Source organism: Muscardinus avellanarius (assembly GCF_963383645.1).
Source record: "Muscardinus avellanarius genome assembly, chromosome: 12".
Lineage (NCBI taxonomy): Eukaryota > Metazoa > Chordata > Mammalia > Rodentia > Gliridae > Muscardinus > Muscardinus avellanarius.
In genome coordinates this window covers 34838688-34865012 of record NC_137798.1, presented here as the reverse complement: position 1 = coordinate 34865012, position 26325 = coordinate 34838688, and positions in this window count along the sequence as shown.

The following is a 26325-nucleotide window of genomic DNA, read 5'->3' as shown; positions in this document are numbered from 1 at the left end:
TAAACAACTATGTTGTTGCTGGTAAAACGTCAATGTAAACAGTGGTTTTCTTACCAAATTATCTAAGCAAATACAAGTTACAAATTCCACTTATGTGCAGGGAGTAAATTCAATAAAGTTTTGATCTAATCCAAAGTTCTGTGTTCTTTTCAGATGGGTGCAACAAAGATCAATATTCTAACTTCTCAGGTTTCTTTCTTTCCTTCCTTCCTTCCTTCCTTCCTTCCTTCCTTCCTTCCTTCCTTCCTTCCTTCCTTCTTTCCTTCTTTCTTATATTTTTGTGGTACTGGGGATGAATCCCAGAGGCATTTTACCTCTGAGCTACACCCTATTTACTCATCCCTAGTTTTTATTCTTTATTTTGAAACAGGGTCTCACTGAGTTGCTAAGGGCCTCACTAAGTAGCTGAGACTGTCCTCCAACCACAGTCCTCCTGTCTCAACCTCCCAAATGCTGGGATTACAAACGTGCATGACCAGGACCAGCTTTCAGGTTACTTCTTTCAACTCTTCTGTCTACTCTTGAGTACCAACCCTATTGTAATAAAAAAAATTAAACACAACACTTTCAGAAACTGGTCTTGCACTTTTCATTGTATATGTTGATATTTGTATAGAAAGTAGTTCAGATTTCAAGTCTAAATGGTTAATCAAAGTAGGAAAATTTAATTTTGTTATTGGTTAAAGAAAAAGAAAAGCAGTGTTTAACATAAAGCATATCCAGTACTTGGGGAAATAAAGTCCTACTTCAAATGTTAAATTTTGAATTACAGTAAGTTTATGTATTACTGTATGATATAACTACACAAAATATTGAATGGTTTCACGATAATGTGGCCACTTAGTTTACAACAGTACAACCCATTTTATGCCCTGATCTGTCCAGTGGGGATCATGCTTACCCCTCAGTCATTGGACCATGATGGGCAGTTGGAGAGACCACACATAGAAAGTGAACGATATTTATTTGTATTGTCATACACTCTGCTCTTTTCTTTCATAAATCATAACTTTATTTTTTTGGTGGTACTGGGGTTCCTGGAAGCCCTTATACCTCCGGGCTACACTCCCAGACCTATTTTATATTTTTGAAACAGGGTCTCTTACGCCAGCGTGGCTGGCTTCGAACCTGCGCGATCCTCCTGTCTCCGCCTCCCAAGCGCGGGGATTACAAGCGTGCGCCACCACGCCCGGCCTAAATCATAACTTTATAATTTTAGATTATGTTTGGTAGTATGTCCTTAGAGCACTAAACTACAATCCAACAACATCTATGCAATTTTTAAAAATTTGTCAAGGAAATAAATAATGCATTCAAAGTAGATATTTTACCTAATCACAAAAGACAGAAAAAATAACGTTGTCTGCACGTTTTCAAAAAATATGCAGAAGCCATAAAAAAATGTTACCTTCTAGACAAATATTGTGCCTCTGAATTGTTATTGTTACTCATGCCATATCACTACTGAATAAAATTATTCTATTTTCTTTCTGTGTGTGTGTGTGTGTGTGTGTGTGTGTGTGTGTGTGTGTAGCTAGGGCACTGAATTAAGGGCATTCTACCTTTGAGCTACATCCCCAGCTTTATTGTTTTGTTGTTTTAAAATAGAGTCTCACTAGATTGATGAGAGTTTCACTAAATTGTTTAGGCTAGTCTTGAACCTATGATTTTCCTTTTTCAGGCTCCCAAGTACTGGGCCTAGGTGTGTGTACCACACATAGCTAAAATTCTTTATTTTTAATGTCTCATCTTCTCTGATACTTCTTTGTTTCTTGTTACTTATTTCAAATCTAAAAACCTTCTAAGCAAGAACTCTTTATTGATGTCAACCATATGCAGACATCTCTGAGGGACTCGTTAACTTTTTCAAGAAACCAGAAACTCACAGACAAAATAACCATGATGTGCTATACCAAGGTCTCTATGTGCACATATAAAAAACAGACAAGAACGAGAAATAATCTTACTGAGAAAGTCAAAGATGGTGATTTGTGACAACTTGAAATTTTTAGACTTAGTCCAAAAGAAGTTTTCTCTCCCATACAATGTATATTCCACTCAAATTGGTCCATTTCTCAGGATCCAGAATAGAGAAGTTACTATCCTCTGTATCTTTCTTACCTGAAATTCTAGGTCCCACATTCACCCTGGCACTAAAGGAAGGGTCTACATAATCTCAGCTCACATTTCATTGCCCAGAGTCAAAGTCTTCCCACACTTTGACCTCCCACATGGCTTCCTCTGCAAGATGGCTAAAAAATATGTACAAATATATTTAATGCTTGATACATTTCATTGTTCCACCAGAGAAAGCTTCCAAAAGAAGATGGAATTTAACTTTGGTCTTAAAAGATGAGTTAAAATTTGACAAACAGTGGTGCTTGCCTATAATTCCACTGTAACTACTTGGCAGGCTGAGACAGAAGGATCTCAAGGCCAGTCCTCACAATTTAGCAAGACTTGCAGCAACTTCATGAGATCATGTTTTAAACCAAGTAAAATAAAAACAAAATATAATAAAGAATCTAGGGTGTCACTATGATGTAAAATGTGCCTGGGCTTAAATTCCAGTATCACAAAAACATACAAGTATTCTGACAATTGGAATTATGAGGAAAGTACAGTAGAGGTAGAGAAAATGCAAAGGCAGGAAAACTTTATTTTATAGAATGGTAGCAGGTAATTCTTATCTTTTTCTAGAGTAGTAGAACTAATAGGGTATGGGTGAACCAAATCACAGACCTCACTGTGTGGGAAGTATTCATCAGTGATAAGTGAGAGAAATGCTATGTATAATTTGGGTGTGTTTCTAAAGGAGGGAAGTACATCTTCCTTTTGTCTTTCTATCACACTAGACTACAGGTGCCTTGGGAAGCCACTTCTGTCACATGTATGACAGCAAACTCTAGGTGGCAGAACAAGAAGATGAAAAGAGCTAGAATCCTTGATCCTCTTGACCTGCGACCCCATTCTTGACTCATTACCACAAGAGAGAAAAATGAACTATCTTTGTTAAGCCATATCTTTTTGGGGGTTTTTTTATGGCAGACAAGCACATACTCTAATATGCGCTCTTCTAAGTAATAATAATTCTCATTGTGAAACTTTAATACATTATGATATACAATTCTAAATTTAAAGCTATAATAGCAAAATATATCTACTTTAAGAGTTATTAAATTTCCAAGATAAGACTAGTAAATATATTGGTTAAGCAGAGTATTTAATTCAGAAATACTTTAGAGGCTTTAAAATTTCTGTGTTGTAGGAATGGTCTCTATACAATGCAATGATATTTGTTACAGAATAGCCCTCATGCTTTCATTGTAAAAAAAAAAAAAAAAAAAAAAAAAAAAAAAAAAAAAAAAAAAAACTACTCAGTCCAAGTTAGACCAATTTTTAAGCAGAAGCCAGGGCTTCAGGTCCTCAGGGCATAATGGTAAGGGGCAGAGAAGTGAGGGAAAGAGCTTATCATTAGCTCAGAGACACAAGGGAGAGAGAAGAGCATGAAGCTATAGGAACCATCCAGGAAAAGACTGTTTCTGGCCACATACTCAGGCATCCTTCCCCAATAACCAAACCCTACCTCCAACATGACTGTCTTGTCTAGCACAGAACATCTGGGAGACATTTTAAATTCAACTCATAACACCCAAAAAGATTGTAATGAAGTCTTCTAGACATGAGCCACAGATTTCAGAGCAGAGAACTATGCAGCAGAGATCGACAAAATCTACTAGTCACCAATGTTGGAAGAGCACAGCAGAAGGTATGGAAGCATCAGAGAAGAAAGGTTGGAATTCAGCAGATGACACACCAGGATCCCCCATGTTGTTGACCTTTGAGAATGAGTCAACAAACACAAAATGAGAAATACAACGTTCTGGAAATAAGGGAAGTTTCTAACTCCAAATACAACCACCAGCAAAATGTCCTTTCCTATAATTTAAACTGATTAATTGGATAAAGTTTCCCTTATAATAGTTTATGAGACCAATTTCTAGAAAAAAATTTTAAGAGTATTCATTGACACAAGTGCTATGAATTCTTGAGCAATAGTAAGTAAAGTGGTCACATTTTTATGAAGACATTTTAAATTTTTATGAAGATTAAGTGAGTCATTCCATACAAAATCATTTAAATGATGTCTAAATTATATTAAGAATAGAACAAAATTGTTTTAGAAATCTATACTGTGACCAAGCATGGTGGCATACGTCTGTAATCCCAGTATTTGGGAGGCTGAGACAAAAGGATTGCAGTTTCACAGCCAGCCTCAGCTACTTAGTAAGGTCCTCTACAACTTAGTGAGACCTTGTTTCAAAATAAAAAGTAAAATAGGGCCAGGGGTATTTTGGTCAGAGGTAGAAATCCCGTGGGTTTAATCTCCAGCACCAAAATAAAAGTAAAAGAAATCTAAATTGTTTCCTTCCATATAAGATTTTAAGACTCTTATTTACTAGCCCTGAGAAGAATGACATTGGCATTTTGAAAGAAATTACATTGAATTTGAAAATTGTTTTTAGTAGAATGGGCATTTTGACAATATTTGTTCTGCCTATCCAATAACTTAAGAGGTCTTAAACTTTGTGTGGTAGTGTATAACTGTAATCTCACAGTGATTTAGAGACTGATATAGACGGATCTTAGGTTGAGACCAGCCTCAGAAACTTAGCAATATTCTCAGCAAACTAAGGAGAATCTGTTTCAAAACAAAACGAAGTTGTGTGTGTGTGTGTGTGTGTGTGTGTGTGTGTGTGTGGCACTGGTGATGGAACCCAGGAGCATTCGACCTCCAAGCTACACACCCTGCCTTATTTTTTATTCTTTATTTTGAAACAGGGTCTCACTAAGTTGCGGAAGGCCTCACTAAGTAGCTTAGGCTGTCCACAAAACGTGATCCTCCAGTCTCAGCCCCACCTTTTATAAGCATGCACCACCAACCTGGCTCCCCAGCCCTATTTTTCATTCTTTATTTTTTGAAACAGGGTCACACTGAGTTGCAAAGGGCCTTACTGAGTAGCTAGCTGGCCTCGAACTGTGATCCTCCTGTTTCAGCCTCCCACATGCTGGGATTACAAGTGTGTGCCACCACGACCGGTTTACAAAACAAAATTTTAAAAAGGGCTAGGGGTGTATCTGGGAGGCAAAATGACTCTGGGTTTAATCCCTAGTAAAACAAAACCATAAACAAAACATGAGAGATCTTTCCATCTTTTAAGGTCTTCAGTCTTCTTCAAAAATGCTTTTTTTATATATGAAGGTATCACTACCAATCTTGCTAATGTGTATGGGGAGGGAGGAGCTGGGAGCTGGGAGGGATCTGGAAGCCAAAGCAGCAAGTGATAGCTGCATGTATATTTGTATCGCTTTGAATCTCACGCTGATGTATGGTCAAAATGAACCAATAAAAGTATAAAACTCTGGGTTATGAACCAGATGTAGAGCTTGAGGCCTCAAGGGTGAGAGAAATACAATTGTATTATTTTTCTACAACTGAGGTTTGTAATGCTGTCACAGCATATCTGTAAATCAATCTCTCATCTCAATACATTGTTTTCATCATTTTTCACTTGAATGTGATACTTAAATAATGTGAATTTTTCCCTAGTGGTATTTTAAGCCCTAGCTATTTTGGATTTTGGGGTTTTGTTTTATTGGCTGCAAGGGGAAAGAAGATATAATGATATCCCAAAGTAGATTTACATAAAATGTCAAATTTTAAGTTTTTTAAGTCTTATCATATTCTTGTCCAATAAAAAAATAGAAAACATATTAAGCTACTCATTCTAGAGAAACATAATATGCCAACATGTCATCTTAAGGAAGCTAGGTTTTGAACACATTTAGTAAAGCAGAATATTGCAATTCGTTTTGAAATGATGACAAACCATCTCTCCTTGGTCTTGACATTCTCATCTACAAAATAGGGATAATAAAGAAACCCATAAGCTCAATTCTCACTTCATGAACACCATCATCCCAGTCTCCGTGTTAGGTGGTTTATTAGTCAGCTTTTCATCACTATAAATTCCTGAATTTCACTATAAATTCTACTTATGAAAAGAAAAATGACTATTCTGGCACACAGTTTTGGAGGTTCTGGGCCTAGATCAGCTAACCCATTGGTTTGGGGTTTTGGTGGCTTTGCCAGTTAGCAATGGAGGGAGCCTGTGGTATGGCAAACTGCTCACATCAAGGCTTGGAAACAAAAGAGAAAACGAGGAGAAGTCCTACCTGGCTCCCATCACCTGCCTAGGGAGACTACGGGCCTCCACCACCCCCAATAGCACCACCCTAGGTGCAGGCCATTGAACACAGGGACCCTTGGGAGGCACTTAGGCAAATCACAGCAGGCAGTTTAGTGGGAATAAAATAAGATAAAGGGCATTTTTCAGATTATAGTTCAGCAATTGTCTAAAAGTACCATGGATACTAATTAAGGAAAAGAAGCACTCATATTTATAAGTATTTGGATTATACATACCCTCTAAACACACGTCTTGCTTCTTTCTTCAGACCACAGGAACACAGTCCTATTACGCTCAAATTTTCCACAGCTTCCCTGTTGCTTTTCTTGCAGGGAAATGCTGCCTGCGCTACCTTGCTCACATCTCTAATCTCACTCTGAGAAATACCATTTACACAGACAATTGCACTCCTCTAGAAGTCCCTTCCTTCCTCCATCCCTTACCACTAACTTTCCTTAACACATACATACACGAGTGTGCACACACACACACACACACACATACACTTGCACACATGCACCCACAACTTCCTTGCATTTGAGAACTAAACAGCAGCTTTTTACGGAGCTAATAATATGCCTTCGTGGTAATAAAGGAAAGCCACATGTTCTGAAATAAAATTAGAATAATAAAGAACCACCGGATCAGTATTCCACAAACCACAGTGAACAAGCTCTTTCCTCTCCAAGGAGCTTATTATAAAACGTATTCTTGGGTGCTATCCCAAGTGATTCTAATTCATCCCCTTTGGGTAAGGCCTGAGATTTTGCATAATTAATAATCATTCTGATGATTCTGATGCAGGTGTTCCAGAGGACACACTTGAGAAACACCGCGCTGGATTGTAGATGCAGTGAAAGCATGAGTATCCATCTCTGCATCTCTGGAATGATGCTCAGAATTCAATACACATCAGAGTACGTTGCTCTTGACCTCCCTTTGCCCTCTCAAAAAATAAAATTTTATTCCACCAGTTGCTAGACCCAGATCTTTAGAGTATCACTGATTCCTTTCTCACTCCTTTTTCTCTTGTTCCTTTCTTCTTCCTTTTTTTTTTTTTTTTTTGTGTGTGTGTGTGTGTGTTACTGGGCATTGAATCCAGGGGCATTCCAGCCCCTATTTTTTATTTTGAAACAATGTCTCATTAAGTTGCTGAGGACCTCTTACATTGCTGAGACTGGCCTCAACCCTGTCATCCTCCTATCTCAGCCTCCCAAATACTGGGATTACAGGCTTATGCCTTTATATTCAGCTTTTATGTCTCACACTTTATCCAGTTCACCAGCACATCCTGTCAGCACAAGCTGCAGAATGAATTTTGAACCTTATGACCTCTTTTACTCCTTCCACCATCATCAGTCCAAAGCAACTCATCACATTTTCCAGGCTCCAGACTCTCCCCTGGACTTCCAGTTTGTGTTCTTGTTCCTTGTAATATGTCAACACAAACTTTGTGGCTTGAAGCCACATAATTTTATTCTTTTATGGCACTAGAGTTTAGAAGTCTGAAAATTGTCTTTTACCTAAAGTTAGGTGTTGGTCTGGCTGCTTCCCCTGGAGGCACTGAAGAAAGAATGGCTTTCCTTGCCTTTTGTGGCTTCTGGAAGATGAGTATATTCCTAGGCGTGTGACCTCTTCCTTGCATCACTCCAACTTGTTACCATGGTCATAGCATCTACATTTCATAGTCGTATCACCTCCAGTCTTCCTGATTCCCTCCTATAAGAACTGTTATAATTACATCAGACCTACCCTGATAACCCACAGTCATCATCTCCCCATCTCAAATTCTCAATTCAGTCATATAACCAATGTTCTTTTTTCTTCATATAAAGTGATATTCACAAAATCTACATAGTAGACACAAGGGGACCTCTTTCTGCCTACCATACTTTCAGTCGATTTTCCTCAGAACTTCCAGAATGAAGACCTCAGATCACAGCAATTCTGGGCTCCAAACCTTCCATCTGCCTTCCGTTTTAAGCAACACAAAATATGAAGCATGTGCCGTAGTCTAAAGATCATGTAGGGTCAGAGCCCTTCCAGTCCCTCTAGCATTCTCTCCCACCACAAAATCTTCATTCACCCTGTTCTAGCCACGTCTTCCGGGCTGTTCCTCAAATAAGCCAAGCAACTTTATCGCAAAACTTTCCCCTACCCTCCACCCCTGCCACACTGCTTGGTGCTTTCACAACCAGATCCTCACCTGCTTGGCTTTATAATCTCTTTCAGTTTTTGATCAAGCATCATCATCATCATCATCATCATCATCATAGTTACAGGTCCTCTGTGACCACTCCATGCAAAACAGCACTCCTAACCCTCAGCCACTTTCCCTTATCTACCTTGTTGAGAGCTTCACTAAGTAGCTGAGGCTGGCTTCGAACCTGTGAGATTCTCCTGTTTCAGCCTCCCAAGCACTGGGATTACAAGCGTGTGCCACCATGCTCAGCTACCTTGTTATTTCTCATAGCACTCTATGCCCCGCTGAATTAATACACAATTGTTTGCTCGCCACCTTTGCCCCACCTTGAGAATAGCGTTTTGTTCACTGCTATGTCCTCTAGCACTTGACACAGAAATATACTCAAATATAACTTCTTAAATAATAAATGAAGGAATTGATGTTTAATGGTTTCTAAACCAGTGTAACCAGCTGTCCTGTTGAAATCTTCATGTTTTTCCTATTTTCTCATCTTTTTTTATCGAACATGAAAAGTCAAGATTACTTATCATCTTCACTGTAAAACACAACGTCATTTTCCAATATTTCTATTGCAAATGCTAATCACAAGATAAAAGGTACATTACATCCTTGCCTAGGTGACTATTCAAACTGTTTTATAAGAAACTTATTCAAAATTAAATGCAAGTGAACTTCCCACAAATTTCTGAAGTACTGTCTGTGTATATGTCTAAAAGGCCCTTGGCATGTACCTAATATCATAAAATGCTTATCAGTTGTATTTGTAGTTTAATTAACCAGCGTGTTTGAATTCATGGGAGGTTGCTCAAGTGAACCAACAGTGTTGAAGTAATGAGGATAATATTTAGAGTCTCTGTAACATGTTAACAACATTAATTACTGCTCACACCACCGGTGCATTGTCGTCTTTCCTTTGCAGATTTGGAACCTGAGAGACTTGCCTCAGTCACTGAGGAACCTGGTATTACAATGAAAACCCAGTGGTTCCTGGCTCTCAGAATGTGTGCTGCTGCTGCCAGGCTGCACTCTTCCCCTTAGAGAGAAGATGTGTTGTCAGCATGGAATTGTACCCAAGCAATAATGTGAAATGGAGCTACTACAGATCCAATCAGAAGGTCCAGAGAAGAATCTACTAGAGCTAGTGTTAGGCCAGTCCGTTATCTGACAACGCACATGGAGAGACCAAGCTCGAGCTTGAATGAAACCCCTCTTGCCTTCTTGCATCGGATGGGGTTCTGGTGGTCATTGGCGGATAACGGACTGGCATAACGTTAGCAGCAGCCAGCAAGAGGATACCACTCTATTTAGAAATTCCATTGACTATTCCCACAACGTAAAGCTGAGAAAGTTAAAAAAAAACAGTCTATGCCATTTAGGAAGTACCTCCCCACGCCCTTGGAGAAAAATACACTATGACCTTCTCCATTTGATTTGACCGCTAATATAAATAATTATCTTGTAACTTACTTTCTTGCCTTTTAATTAGTGTGAGGATCCAGCATGTATGAGAAAAACCTGATACAATTTATTTCTTTTAGTTGGGGATTTTTGCTTGCAAAGGAAAAATAAGAGCTTGACATTCTTTAACATTTATAGAGTGCAAGAAATTTAAGGCCTCTGGTCTAACTTCAACTATTAAAATTATACGAGGGCATGTTTTCCCTCTATCAAGCAGTGCTTCTTTATACCTTTCCCCTAGGAAGACACCCACACTTCTTTAAAAATAAGTTGGCCAAACATTGACTATGAATGTGTTTTTGTTTTCCTAATGGAATATCAATGGGAGCTGTACACACAGATCAAGCTCTGTACACATATTATTATCTCCAAATAATTAATATTTTTGTATTATTTCCCTTGGGCTGGCTATACTTGAATACAGAGGCAATGGTACTACTCATCACAAAATGCAATGTTAGCTGGTTCCAGGGGCGCCTTTGTAAATACTCCCTGCCAGTGGTTGAAGGGACTAAGGAAGCACCCTGCTGAGCTCCCTCCAGCCCTCCTCAGGGAGTGTGTGCTAATTCTATCTTCTCCTAGTGGGAAAGCAGCCAGAGGAAGAAATGGGAAGGACGGAGCTGCAGTTCCTAGAGAGAATAAGGTGCCAGCAGTCAGGAAAGGAGCAGAAAAATGTGAATTTTATAAAATAAAGACAACAGAAACAGTAATTAGTACCTCAATCTTCTGATTATAGCCAAAGAGAGAAGTCTCCTTCCTATGCCTGGCAGACAGGGTAGCAATCCAATGGCAGTCTTACTGTGGCACCACGCATGTGGAATAAAATAGAGCAAGGAAGTCACTTTAGAGATTTAAGCCTTGGAGTAGAGTCCAGTGCAAGGACAACAATGACCTTGTTACCTGGGAGGGTCTGTGTCACACCCGCAAGAACTCACCAGCCAGGATGGCTCACTGATCCCTCTTGGCCTCTGTAGTTTGGCCAATAATTTAGTTTCTATTGTTTTTATGAAAAGACTTCACAGCTGGGCATGGCGGTGCACTCCTGTAATCCCAGTGTCTGGGAGACTAAAATAGGAAAATCACAGGTTTGAGGCCAGCCAGCCTCAGCAACTTAGGGAGACCCTGTTTCAAAATAAAAAATCAAAAGGACTAGGAGTTTTGCTCGAAGGTAAAGTGCCCCTGGGTTCAATCTCCAGTATCAAAAATAAATAAAATAAAATAAAAATAAGAAAGAAAATGAAGTAAGCAGCTCACTATTTGAAAAAAACTTAATGAGTTATCTGACATAATTATTTATATACATAGGTCCATAAAATATTTTGTTTTGTAAAGTAAAAAAAGCAGATGGTGGGTGTGGAAGACACTTAATTCCAAGTCAGCTTTTAGTAAAAAATATATCCAATGACAAGTCATCCTTCATAAGTAATACTATCTTGTTCGAAAGTAAAACTAAGTACCTGTTATATGTAAGTTCACCTAAGTTGGAGCATATTTCTGAACATTAGGCTTTTTCATTATGATATAGAAAAAATATGACCCTGCAGAGCCATTTTTCAATGTTTACAATTAGAAAGAAAAGGTGAATATTAAATCTAGTTTGAAAATTACAATTATTCTTAAATGGTTGAAAACGCAATTCATAATTATGAGAACACTGAATAGAATTTAAATGATCATTGTGTATAAAATATATAAATGCCATAGTAGAGGTGGCATATTTCCCTTAAACATATTGCTAAACAACCTTAAAAAATGAATAATAGGAAAATACATTTTTAATTAAAAATTCTCAGTTCCACAGTAATAATGTTCTATTAAGTAGTAATCACATGTATAATTAAAGCCATAATATATATATATATATATATATATATATATATATATCATGTATATATATATATGTATATACTTAGATCATCAATATACAGTCCTCAATTTGCTTGACAGAAAACAATGCAAAAATAAAACATTTTATGATTTTTTAAATTTTAATTCTTAGCTTTAATCCTCTGCCACAATTATAAAGTATAAATTCTGCAACTTAACTCCAACCTAAAATCCAAGAAAGAAAATATTTGGAAGGCAGATAATTAATTCAAAAGAAGTAAAAATATTAACTGTGTCATATATCCAACCAAGGCAATCAAAGAATGAAGGCACTGGTATTTGAAAGTAGACATTATCCACAATTTGGGGCTTTTAAATGAAAACCTCTAAGAGAGAGCATGCAAACTTGAAAGGCTATTCACAGGAACTGAAAAGTCTTTTCTCTCCTCTGACCTTCTCTGCATGATATTCAGTGCAGCAAAGTCATATTCCACATTTGACAATTTGAAACCCCATCACTTCCAAAGCCTGGGAAGGAGCCATTGCTCTTTGACCTTGCTCCTAGGATTCAGGAAAACCAAGGGAATTTCAAGGTACTAAAGTTAGAGAAAGACTGCTAGAGGAGTTCTTTTTGATGGGAAAGATGTCTCTAACAACTTTCACAGTGAGAATGGTTTGGTTGCTAGACAAACAATGGACTCCAGGTAGAAACTCTCAAACAGTATTTGATGGTCCAAGAAGCAAGGAATGTAAACTTGGATACCAAAATTCAAATCATGGTTCCTTGACGACCAATCTTAACAGTATCCAATGTTTCAATGTCTCAGTACTTCTCCTTGTCTGTAAAAATTTGAATAATAGGACGTATCTCATAAGAGATTCTGATAGGATCATGTCGGATGATTATGAAAAGGTCTTGGCAAAATAGCTTGTTTTAATATTGCTAATTGCGATTGATGCTTTACATAAGACTTTAAAATTTGCTTATCATAATCATCATTAACATTTTACAACATTCCCATTATTATCTTAATTAAAAGATTAAAAGTATGGTATGATCTGATAGTAACATGGAAAACATCAATATATTATTATGATATCCAATATCATATATCACATATACAGTATAACAAATAATTTTAGACTCTGAAAGAACCTTAGAGTTCTTATAGTAAAAGTCAATCATAAACTGGGTGTGGTGGTGCACACTTGTAACCCCAGCATTTGGGAGGATGAGACAGGAGGATGGTAGTTCGCAAACAGCTTCAGCTATTTAGTGAGGCCCTTTGCAACTCAGTGAGACTCTGTTTTAAAATAAAGAATAAAATATAGGGCTGGGGGAGTAGCTCAAAGGTAGAGTGACCTTGGGTTCTATCCCTTAGTACTGCAAAATTTCAAGCCGGGCGTGATGGCACACACTTGTAATCCCAGCATTCCAGAGGCTGAGACCAGAGGATTGCGATTCACGGACAGCCTCAGCTACTTAGTGAGGCCCTTTGCAACTCAGTGAGACACGGTTTCAAAATAAAGAACAAAAAACAGGACAGGGGATGTAGCTCAGTAGCTCAGAGGTCAAATGCCCCTGGGTTCCATCCCCAGACCCACACACACACACACAAAAAAAAATCAATCACAGCACAGCTGAGGAACTTGAGGCCAGAAGATGAGACAAGCCTTGCCCCAAATCAAAATTGAATTGTTGGGGATTTTTCTTGTTCTAAAGATATAAGTTTCCAAGACCAACACTTACATCATTTTTTTCTCAAAACCATTAAGTGATTTGAAAGTCTGCTGTTCTATTGGATTGTGAATTAACTCTTTCTATTCACTCTGTCTTCATTAGCTGAAGTGATCAACCTCTGCAGAAATTGGCTGATATAGCAAGCAATTTGTCAAGGGACCTGTCAGGGGCCAGCTATGGTTGCAGGGAAAGTCTTGGAAGTGAGATCCCCAGAAAGAAGAAAGAATGCAGAGCTGCCATCTGGGAGAAACAATAGCAGCTCTATTTTACAGACCTGTTCCTTATATAGGGTTCCAGACAAAATGGTGCAGATCACTGCATATTACCTAGTCATGCTTACATAACTATATATGCATTTACGGCCGTGGGAGATGAGCCCACATTGGTGGGTGCACACAGTGAGCAGGTCATGTCTTCACCACCATCTGTATTTCCTCTGGGCCCTGTAGGGGGTGGTGGAATGTACTTGACCCAGGGAGCATTACATTGGGCCCAAAGACCCAAAAGCAGTAGAGGGTAAAACAAGTGACTATTAGTCCTTAGCCATATAGGTGAGGGTAGTCAATACCCATCTACAGGAGGAGCCCTATGAGCCACACCCTGTTATAAGGCCTGAATAGCCTGTACCTCTGCATCCAACTCCACTAGCCTTGCTGTACTTGCTGCTGGTGGTCTAGAATTTATACTCCACATTCTACATGAAGAAGAGCATACATTCCACCCTGGGAAGCAATGAACATATCTAATGCCATTCTATGCTACAAAATCACCTTCCACATCTGGGTGGTTTTGTCCATCAAAAAGGAAAAAGCCAAATGGGATGTGTTTAAAATTTCAACAACATGTTGAGCTAAAATGTAAATAACATCTATAGTAGCACCCTGTGGAACAAACTAGGCTAAAGGGTAAACTCACCATGCAGCTCAGCAAACATGGTGCCAGCAGTGATATATGGGTCCCAACAATTAGGCTTATGGGGAAGAATCAGAAATAGTCATCCTTTTATGTATGACCTTCCCCAGGTACACCTTCCTATCCAATAAACAGGTATAGACAGTCACAATGTCTACAACTCGGAGATAGCCATCTGGGAGGAAATGAGTGGGCTTGGTCCCTATTAGTTTCTCTACATTCTACCACTGGTTTGTTTCCAATAAACAAGTAATGTTCTGACAGTTCTTGGGGCAGCCATCAGCATTTCAGTTGGTCACAGAGTAGTTCACCTGTTTTATACAAAAATGGTGCTATTTTTGCAAGCTTGTTATATATAACATATATAACATATATATAATATAGCCCTTGTTAATCAGACCCTCACATTTTCTATATTATATCCCAGTAACGTGTATGGGGGGTATTACTACAGCCTGGGTGCAACAAATCCTCTATTACATGGTGTTTTTCATCCCATTCTGGGCTGCTGTGGTTTCAGGTTTGTAACGTAGATCAGATGTCTGCAGTAGTGGGGGCGATTCGCCATGGGACCTTTGGCTGCTTCCACTGGTAGCTTGGTGTGGACCAAGAAATGGGAGTTGTGCAGATTTTCAAAGGTATATGCTCAGGAACAGGCTGATTCCTGCCATTAACCTATATTGTAGGACAGGGCACAGAGAGAGAGAGACAGACAGACAGACCATCGTAGGTAAGTTCTTTTCTTATGGGAGGATATTGGCAACATTATTGTCTTACAAGAGAACAATGACCAGTATAGTGGCCTCTCCAGGGTGCTGGTACCACACCAGTGCTTTCTGGGTAGGAGGTAAAGGGTTAGGAATATTCATTCTGACTGCTTGGGGTTGGTAGGAAACATGCAACTGTCAACATATGTCATTGTCCTTAGCCCAGGTTTTTTCTTGTTGGTCTGCAAAATAAGTACTTTTTTCATCTGGGCATGATGGTGCACACTTTGTAATCCCAGCATTCAGGAGGCGGAAACTGGAGGATTGTGGTTCACGGACAGCCTCAGTTACTTGGTGAGGTTCCTGGGAACTCAGTGAGACCCTGTTTCAAAAATAAAGAATAAAAAAATTAGAGCTGGGGGTGTTGCTCAGAGGTAGAATGCCCCTGGGTTCCATTCCAAGTACAGTAATAATAATAATAATAATAATAATAATAATAATAATAATAAAGTATTTTTTCACTTGCCATATCCAAAGGCTGACCATAAGGTGCTTACAACTGTTCAAGGGCAGCTACAGTGTCAGTGTGTCCCTGGTTGGCCTGTGCTACATAGTAGGCAAAACCCAAACCTGTGGTATAACCACAGCTGTTAGAATATACCAGAGCTCTGATCTTTCAGGAGAGGGGAGCTATAAGAAAACATGTTGAAGGTGTTCTATAGTGATAGTCTTTATCACACACACACACACACACACACACACACACACACACACACACACAGCTAGAATTCTGGTAGTTATCTGCACAATTAATTTCTATAACATGATAATATGTTCACCCCAGGATATACTCAGCTATGGGGATATATAGATGTCACATTGCTTAGGAAGCAAACATCTGATTCCCAAAATCACCAGAGCATTTTGAACTTTAATGTGATGGCCTTCATAACCTTCTTGGCAGCCTTAGTTCTGTTAAAATTGTCCAGGTTACTGAAGAGAAAGGTACTGTCTGTTCCAACTGTGTCAACTAATACCAGGATGTTTTACATATTGAGGAAAGGAGACCAATAAGTAGTTCCACATGAGTTCTCAGGTCAGCCAATTTCCACAATAACCAGGTACCTCGGCTGAGTTTCTAATTGTTCACCAACAGCCACCACGACCACAGCAGTCCACAGCATGTGCCATCTACCAGAATCCTAACTTGCCCCATGCCCCTGCTGCATCCCCTTTAGACCAAGCTGGCCTCCCTGCCCCTTGGAATCTGTGCTTCCACCCGCACAGTTCTACGAAGCCCATATTACTACTAATGCACACTGAAAGGTGTGAGCTCCAGCACTTTTAAAGCCTTCCAGACTTCTTATAGCTGGGGACATTGTACCTCATCTCAATCCTCTGGTGAGGTTCATACTGCCAGATATTTACCTCCCTCCACCCTGGGTTGCTTCTCCAGGGGCTGCTTCTCCAGAGAAGCCCTAGGGATACTCACCTCATCCTACTGACTATGCCACTTGTAAAGGGCCTATCAGGGGCCAGCTATGGTTGCAGGGAAGGTGTTGGCAGTGAGATCCCCAGCGAGAAGAATACAGAGTCCAAAGTCACCATCAGGAGGAGAACAACAGCAGCTTTAATGATCCATTCCTTATATAGGGTTCCAAGCAAAATGGCGCAAGTCATGCCAGCGTAGTGTGTACATACATATTTGGAATTGCCTAGTCATGCTTATGTAATTGACACTTACGGAGTAAGTGGGGTTATATCCTCACTGCTGGCCTTATTTCCTCTAGTCCTCCACACTACTTAAAAATAATAGAAGGCCCTTGTGAAGTATAGGTTCTTGTGTTAATGTCAGGCAGTAAGGTCAAGAACACAAGGCAGAGATGTTCACTGGCATCTGAAGCAATTTTATACCACTAAACACATTTATAAGGTTATTTTTAAAAAGTAGAATTAGTATTCCCATGTGCATTGGAAAAGCTAAATTGTTAACATTCTCCTCAGGGATTTGATTCTTTCTATGACACCTTCAATAATTTTGTCACTGTTAAAACATAAGAAACTAGCACAATTTACTTTCATAAAAGTAAAACCCAATCCTTTGGAGACCTTGCTTATTTTAAAATAAAAGATGTCTATCTTCTTAACAACTAGCAGATGATTGAACCACATAAATCAAATGCAAAAAAAAAAAAACTGTGGAGATTGAACTATGGAGACCAACATCACACAGCAATCAGAGAAACTGGGTAACTGAAAATATTATATTCTACGTTATTATCACATATTTAGAAGAGATATAGTCAGGCATGGTGGTGCATGCTTGTAATCTCAGCATTTGGGAGTTGGAGACGGGAGGATCACTGTTCGCAGACAGCCTCAGCTACTTAGTGAGGCCCTATGCAACTCATTGAGACCTGTTTCAAAATATAGAATTAAAAAAAAAAAAAAGATCTAGGGGTGGAGCTTGGAGGTAGAATGCCCCTGGGGTCTGTCCCCAGTACTGCAAAAAATAAGAAAAGATATTATACCATATTTCAGCTTGAAGAAAATTAAGTATATGAATCATATTCTATTTATTTTTTTTAAAAAATAGAATATAGAAAAGAGATATTATATTTTAATTTTCCCCTTTAATTATTCCTTTTACTTATTTGTTTTGTGGTACTTGGGATGGAACACAGGGGCATTCTACCTCTGAGCTACATTCCCAGCCCTATTTTTTATTCTTTTTAATTTGAAACAGGGTCTCACTGAGTTGCGAAGGGCCTCACTTAGTAGCTGAGGCTGTCAAAAAAACACGATCCTTCTATCTCAGACTCCAAAATACTAGGATTACAAACATGGCCACCACATATGGCTTTGCTTTAAGTATTCTTAATCATGAATTAAAGTCAGTGAGAACAAATGGGCCTTTGAAACATATATTCTTCAATGCTTAATGAGATATTATACCCACAGAGACAAAAGGGCATAAAAATATGTGTTAAAGTTCTGCAAACAGATAAAGTATTCAAATTCAAATCCTGATATATTTTCCTTCATCTCTTTGCCCCTTCTTTCTTTCATTTCTTCCTCTTTCCTTTCCTCATTTTTCTTCTTCTGTGCTTCTTATTCCAAACCTTTCTCACACTTGCATTCACAAATGACTCTTGAACACAGTTAGAAAACATGCAGCAGTTTTAATAAAACATTCACCATCGCTTGGGAACAACAGACATGTAAATAATTTATGAACAAAGAACAGTAACACCGAGGTGACAACAGGCACTACCTGAGACACTGAGGCTAATAAGATGTCAACAGGTGACTGCAGATAGACGATTCCAAGTAAAAGGAATGATTCTTAAAATTCTTCTTGGGGGACAGAATAAATCTCCTCCTCCTTGTACCACATCAGTATATGTGTGCCTTTTAGGGATTTGTATGCTCTCTTTTTACATTTGCTGAGAAATCAGTCTGTGGACAGTTGGGTCAAGTCTAGTTCATTCAGGGTAGAATATAACTTAGAGATCCATTTTCTTCTAATACTGGGACTTGCTGGCTTTCCAGGTTGCTCTTCTTTGAAAATGAATGTTGGCAAAAAAAAAAAAATAGACAAAAGAGGAGATTGATTATTGTCCATAGCTAAGTGAAAATTCATCTAAAGACCAATGCCATAGATTAAGAAGAAACTTGGGAGGAAAGTACACAAAAGTCAAGAAGAGTAAATTTTCTAGGATTTAGCACCTCAGTGGTCATTGAGTTTGGTTTTTAAGAAAATATAAAGAAGGAAATAAACTTTTAATCATCTGACTTTAGGAAGTATTGTGGGCATGGTTCATAAGATGCTTTGTGAATCTAAAATCAGTTCAGTTCAAGTTTAACTTATAGAGCGATTCTAAAGATTTTATAAGCCAAAGTTGCTCTTATTTCTCTGTGCTTTCAATAAATGTTGAGGAGACCTTAGATAACTTTATAAGTGATAGCATAATACGACAATTAATAGCTAATACTTATAACAAGACCTGGCATATTCAACATACTAAGAAATATTATGAATGGATAAATGAATGTTTGTCCCCATAGGGATGGAAGAAGGACCTGGTGCTCTCTTGTCCCTTTTGACATTGATTTAACATCAGCCCCATGGGATAAGCTACCAAACCTTTTGACTAAAAAGTAAAGCTTTTCATATTCTATTAGGAGAAGATACTTAACAAGGAGGTACTCATAGCATAATTAAATTACAGGGGATGAGATATGGAAAAATTTGAAGAGAAATTATCTATATATAGGGGAGAGAAAGTGAGAGAGAGAGGAGACACCCAAATGATATGTTTCAAAGTATGTTTAATCTACAAGCGATAGTATCCTTTTTCTTATTTATCTATCTGATAGATAGATAGATAGATAGATAGATAGATAGATAGATGAAATTTTGGTACTCTTAAACTGGTTTTAAGAATAATTTTGAACTGTTTAACCTCTCAAATTTGAATGATTTTAAGAATGACTTTAAAGAACTGCTTTCATGGGCAAAATATGATAGACTAACTAAGAGTGGTGAATGCACACCTATACTTGAGAAACTGAGACAGGAAGATCACAGCACTGGCTGTGACTCAGCAACTTAGCAAGACCTTTAGCAACTTAGTGAGATGCCATTTCAAAAAAAAAAAAAGTTAAAGTAGCTGCATTTAAGTTTGAGACATAAATGTTGACTCTCATTATTTCCTCTCACTGAATTGTTCTTTAACCAGTAGAAAATGACCTGCTTTGTCTCTTCTAATAAGCCTAACCTTGAAGTCTAACTTGTCTGATATCATAGTTACTACTCCTGCTTGTCTTCGAGTTCCATTGGCATGGAACTAGCCATTGCTCTAATTCTTTACCTTAAGTGTGTTACTATCTTTACTTGTAAGGTATGTTTCTTGCAGGCAGCAGATAGATGGATTCTGGTTTTTAATACATTTTGCCACTTTATAAAATCAATTCTTAAATTCATTTGGAACAACAAAAAGCCCAGAATAGCCAAAGTAGTTCTCAGCAACAAAAACCATGCAGGAGCAATCACAATACCTGACTTTAAATGTCTTGGGTTATGAAAAGGTGCTTAGTTTAGTTCTTTGGGGAAATTTTTTACAAAGAAAAATCAAAGCTCCAACTACTAGAAAATATATAATTTTATTTGCCCCATGTTATTGTTCCTTTTATTCTATTGGCAAAGTGAGAAGAAGAAGAAGAAGAAGAAGAAGAAGAAGAAGAAGAAGAAGAAGAAGAAGAAGAAGAAGAAGAAGAAGAAGAAGGAGGAGGAGGGGGAGGAGGATGAGGAGGAGGAGGAGGAGGAGGAGGAGGAGGAGGAGGAGGAGGAGAACAACAAGAGCAACAACAAAAAATAGGAAGTGACCAGAATTCTTGTTCTCCAATTTTAATATTTGGGAGTTAAATAATCAGAATAGAAATTCTGAATTTACCATTCATTAATTTTTATCTTTTTTATGGTCCTCACTCTTCTTATTCATCTAAATAGAGCTAAAGGTATTTATAATAGTGTTTCCAGGAATTAGAAGCAAGATATATCAAGGGCCACACACGGTGCTAGTAGTTATTGCTACTTGACCAGAGATTTTATCAATTTTAATACAGAGAAAAAAAGAATTTATCCTACTAATACTTTCCAGATAAATAGGGTAGATTCAGTAGAGTTGACAGATGGTTATTTCTATCTATCTGTACTGGCATAAATTTATCAGCTAAAATCCATGTTATAATAAGTCAACAGTATTTGGACATAAAAAAGAATAAAACCTCTTCATTTATTTGCTTTCACAGTTCTCTTGTGTTGTGTAAAATTCATACTAATCCACTGTATTAATCACTTAGGCTTTTGAACACTTTTATAGAAGAGTTTTACAGTAGGATATTTGCATTTCACCCTTTAAATTCTTTTGTTAATTTTAATTCATTTCAGAAAATGTCTAAAGTCTTTAATGAAGTGCTATCTTCATTTACTAGTTGCACTATAATTTGGTGAACTTCAGCAAGCTTAAAGTACAGAGAAGACATAATCAATTATAATTGTTTTAGAAATGTTTTTGTCTTAATTTTTTAAAAAGTTCCAAGGTAATAATAGCACTGTTCATCAAGAAGGTACCTTATGGAGGTGAATTAATCACTGTTCATCAAGAAAGGAGTATTCTCTGGTGTTTCAACAAGAAATTGAGAATTCAGAGAGATAAACTCTCTTCTATTGACCTCAGTGATTGTGTGCAAGCCACCTAATGTAGGCTGTCTTTGTAGGTGGCCAAAGAAGTACTTTCTGGCTACTTCTGTTGTGTAGAATAATAAGATACTTCTCCTTCATCCATATCACTCCATTTCTTAGTTGTCCTTTTTCTCCCAACTGCTTCCCAATGTCTCTCACTACTTTAAATATGAAAAGAGGGATTATGATGAATGTTAATTTTAAAATAAAGGGTCCAATTTGGAGACAGAGGAGTTTAAATTTGATTCTCTCTTGCATTAGCCACATGGCCTCAGACAAGTTATCTCAATTTTTTGAACAGTTTTCATTCATGCAATGTAGAGTTAGAAATATTAGTTTCTCAGCATTGATCTAACGAGTAAGTTCAATTACATTCAATATGTATCACCTAGCTACGTAGACTTCTGTTTGTTTCCTTCATTTTGCACCGTCACTACTAAAAACTATTAAAAAAAAAAAGGGTCTCCCTTCTTGCTGCTATAAATGTACAAAGTTCTTTCAATGAACCACTGGCACTGAATTTTCTACCACCCTCCCCAAGACCTCTCCAAAAGTAATCTTTCTCAAACACACACACACACACACACACACACACACACACACACACACCTCCTTATCTTTATGATCTCATTTCCTGCTAATCTTTTTTTCATTAGTTCCATTTTAGCCTCCCTGGCATTCTGGCATTCTCTAAACATACAGAATATCTTCTGCCGCAGGGCCCTTGCACCTGTTCTCCCTTTTTCTGGAAAGTTCTTCCCCCAGAAAACTTACTCTCTGCCCTCCTTCACGTTTTTGCTTAAATGTTACCATATGAGTAAGATCTTCTGTGACCGTGCTATTTAAGATTGCCATCTGCTTCTTGCGTCACCCTTCCAGCATTACCTCTCTGGCTGGTTCATTTTTTCTCAGTGCACATTAATTATCTATTGATTTATACCATATAAAATCATCCCCAGTCTTAGTGGCTCAAAGCACCAATCAGTTTTCCACAGTGTCTGTGAGTCAGGATTCCTGGCATAGCTTGGCTTTGACTATGGCTCTGTTTCTCACTAGGCTGGAGTCAAGTAGAGGCTGCAACTATGGCCTCATGGTCTTATCCAGATGAACTTACTGTTAGCAAGTTTCAGTTTTTTTCTATTCTGCTGGACTGAGTGTGTTAGTCCCTTGCTGACTGCTGGCCAGAGGCCACCTTCACTCCCTCACTACATATGTCATCCCATAAAGCACTCACAACATGGCGACTGGCCTGCCTCAGAGAAAGCAAGCAAAAGAATGAGACTATCCCACATAGAAACCATGGTATATTTGTGACTTCTCTCCTGAAGTGACAGTTCGCATTTTCTACTCATTAAAAGTAAATCACTAGGTCCAGCCCATACGCACGGGAGATATTACACAAAGACTTGAATACCAGAAAGTGAGTATTAAGTATTATTATGTATTAAGTATTATTAAGCATTAAGGACATCTTAAAGCCCATCTACTATACCATGCTAGTAATAAGTGTTGTTTGTTTCATTCATTGTTATATCCCAAGAGTTTAAAACAATGCCTAGTACATAGTGTGGTTTTCATACACATTTAATTAATTTATGAATATAATACAGAACCTCTGTGTAGGCAGTGCTTAATCAATAATGGCTACTATTGCAAATACCTGGATATTTTTTAGTCATTCTTATTATTCCTTATATTATTTAAACTGGATTTGAATCCCCATGAGACCACTGAATTAGGCAAAAAGAAAAGGCACCATGAGGTACTTTCTCTAAAATTTCATATTTCAGAGACAATACATTGCCTCTGGTTACCATACCTGCAAATAAGAGGAAGATCAGAATAGCTACAGAAAAATCTATAAGGGACCATGAGGAAGGAAAATTAAAGGCTGATTGTATCCATCAAATTAGACTCTGTAGCAAAAGGTTTTGTTGGAAAATAAGGATAATATGGGAAAAATTCATGGTCCATGAATAAGGTTTCATTCGTAGTTTCCATGAATAAGGTTTGTGGAAAATTACTGATTATTTCCAGCTACCCAATTCTATGTTTCTGTTATTTTCTTTTGTGGCGAAGTATGGATTGCTATTAAGGAATCAGTGTCCACTCCTGAAGACCATTATACTTCATCAGAGAACGGTCTTGCTGTCTTATAGACATAGTTTACTGGATCTTTCATGCCTTTAATGCCATCGAACTGGGGAAATCATAGGAATTAGAAATCCGCAGTAGAAGAACATCTATTGCAGAAAGAACATCTTGTTCCCATTTGAAGCTAGGTGAGATTCAACTGAAGAAAAGCGCAGGGTTTGATGAGCTCAACAACATCTGTTTCTCTTGTTTTTAACTGTTCTTGTGAGCTAATGAGTACATGGCAGGTGCTTAGGAAGAAGAGGAACGCCAGCAGAGCTCTGCCTCAGATGGGCAGCTGTCCTCACAGCACCTGTGCAATGTCAGAACGCATGAGCATCCCTTAAGCCTGGCATGAGAGAAGCTGGAAGAAGCTTCTAGATACAAGCACCCATCCTGTAAGTATCCTATGAAGGATCCAGTACAACACCCTTCAGCAGTGCTGAGAAGTTAAAGCTGAGTGCTAACTCTGATATGTTTCTCTTTATATACTTTTATTGATGGATTTTAATTTTGCATCATAATGAGGCATACAGTGATAGGACTATACATGTACACAAGACCTGGTGTATTTCCCTCTGGATCCCTCCTCACTCCCTCCTCTTCCACATACAAGTCATTGAGATTGGTACTGATAATTTCACATACATCCAAAGTATTATTTAAACTGTTACCTTTATTACATTTCCATCACCCCTTCTCTTTCCTCATCACCCCTCTATCAATCCACTAGAGGTAGAGATTTATTTTGTTACCCATATTTCCCCTAGCTTCTACATATAAGAAAAAACATACAACTATCTGCTAACAGAGACTGGCTAATCTCACTTAGCATAATATTCTTTAGTTCCATCCATTTTCCCACAAATGACATAATTTTGTTCTTTTTTATGACTGAGTAAAATTTTTCTTTGTGAATACATCACAGTTTTGTTATCCAATCATCTGTTGGTGGACACCTAGGCTGGTTTCTCAATTTGGCCATTATGAATTATGCTGCTATAAACAAGACTGTGCATATTTCATTATAATATGCTGATTTCAGTTCCTTTGGATAGATGCCCAAGAAGAGTGGCATAACTGGGTCACATGGTTCTGATGAGACAGAAAAACATTACACTTTCACTTTGGTTCACCTTTGCTCTTTGAAGTCATAACTTTGGTTCATAATGTTATGAGTTCTTATTTCTGTTATTCAAAAAAACGAGGTATTTGTGTGTTTAAGAACTGCCACACCTACCTTTTGTTTATACTGGAACGAGTCTACTTAAAGTGTGAGACTTCAAGACCTTGGTATCAATAAATTAGATGAGCATCTTTTTGCCTCATGTGCCCATCGACCCCGAGATATGGACACTGAAATATGTGGTCAAAGTACAAGAATACGATACTTGCATGTTATAGTTGTATTGCATAACTTGCATGTTATGGTTGTAGACTTCTGGGGATCGATGGCTGTGGGGAGTCAACAGCACAAACACCTTCTTTGCGGAGCTAACATAGGCTGGGCGGAAGCTTTGACTTGGAGGGGCGCCCTCACACTCTGCACTAGAGATGGAGAGATTCTGTGAGAAGGAAGCCTTTTTCAATTCACTGTGAACCCACATCACCAGGAGGGCAGAGAGAGTTTCTCTCATAAGATACGCCTGCCTTTGGGGAAACAAAAGCCTTGAGGAGCTTAAGCGACTCTCCTTAGAACTATACAGCTTATTAACACCAGAATTGTAATTTTAAACAAGCAATCAAGAAGAACTGAAGAAAAAATATTTAAATGATGCATCAAGAATAAAAATAAACGACTCTTTATCAGCCATGAGATTAGAAAGATGACATCCCCCACCCCCTTTGGTGTTATCCAGAAGTTAAACTGATGAGCGTCTGAAGAGAATACACTTAGTTTCTCAGCAAACAATTGAAATATTAGATCGTTTTAATTATATTAAAATTACTCCCATGTAAGCTGCAAAGGCATGTGTATAGCAGAAGAAGATTCAGAAGTGTAAGAGCCCCGGAGTTGAAGGCTTTAATTAGAATTGAAAAACAGGAACGCTGATACGTTATTCCTTCTAGAATACACCCTATCTTCAGTTAATTTAGAATTAGAAGATTTGCAAAAGAATGAGACAAATATGGTTAGGCTAGAGGTAGCAAAAAAGTGTAAAAACAGTCAGCAAAAATATGCTAAATAAAAGCTGTTATTTACATTAGCACTTAACAGAGTAAACAAGAAAAAATATTGTTTTACTAATAAAGACAAAGGTAACAATGCAGTTGTAACAATTCAGGTTTTTTAAACTATATTTCAATCATTTAGGAGGCATTATGAAAACTGCTGTAAACCAAATATAAACAACTGTGGAAGCCAAGATGTAGTGTTGTCTCAGGGATAGAGCACAGAATGAGAAATGCCTGGCCTTGACATTTTTATTCATTTGGGCCTCCATATTTTCATGAGACTCAGTACCACTGTTATCTCATCTGCAAAACAGAAATTGTTAGCTAGACATAATCAATCCCTAGACAAACTATGTGGTACATTGGTTCAAATTCAGATAAGTAGAAACTTGTAAAACTTATCCAAATACTTTGTCTGTATGGATTTGTTTGCTGCTCTTTCTTCAAAAGAAAAGAGGGCAGTTACAGCATATAAGGCCAATTTAAGTCTTGCTGCTTAGCTGAGGTATTCTTAGAATGCCAACCGCCCATCCACTTACCTGTCCTCTTTGCTCTACCACACACACCAAAAGGGAAAACACAAAATTCCACTATCCTGTTGACAGTTGTGTGTGCGAGGGGAGTGGTACTGAAGGTTGAACCCAGAGGCATTTGCTGCTGAGCCACTT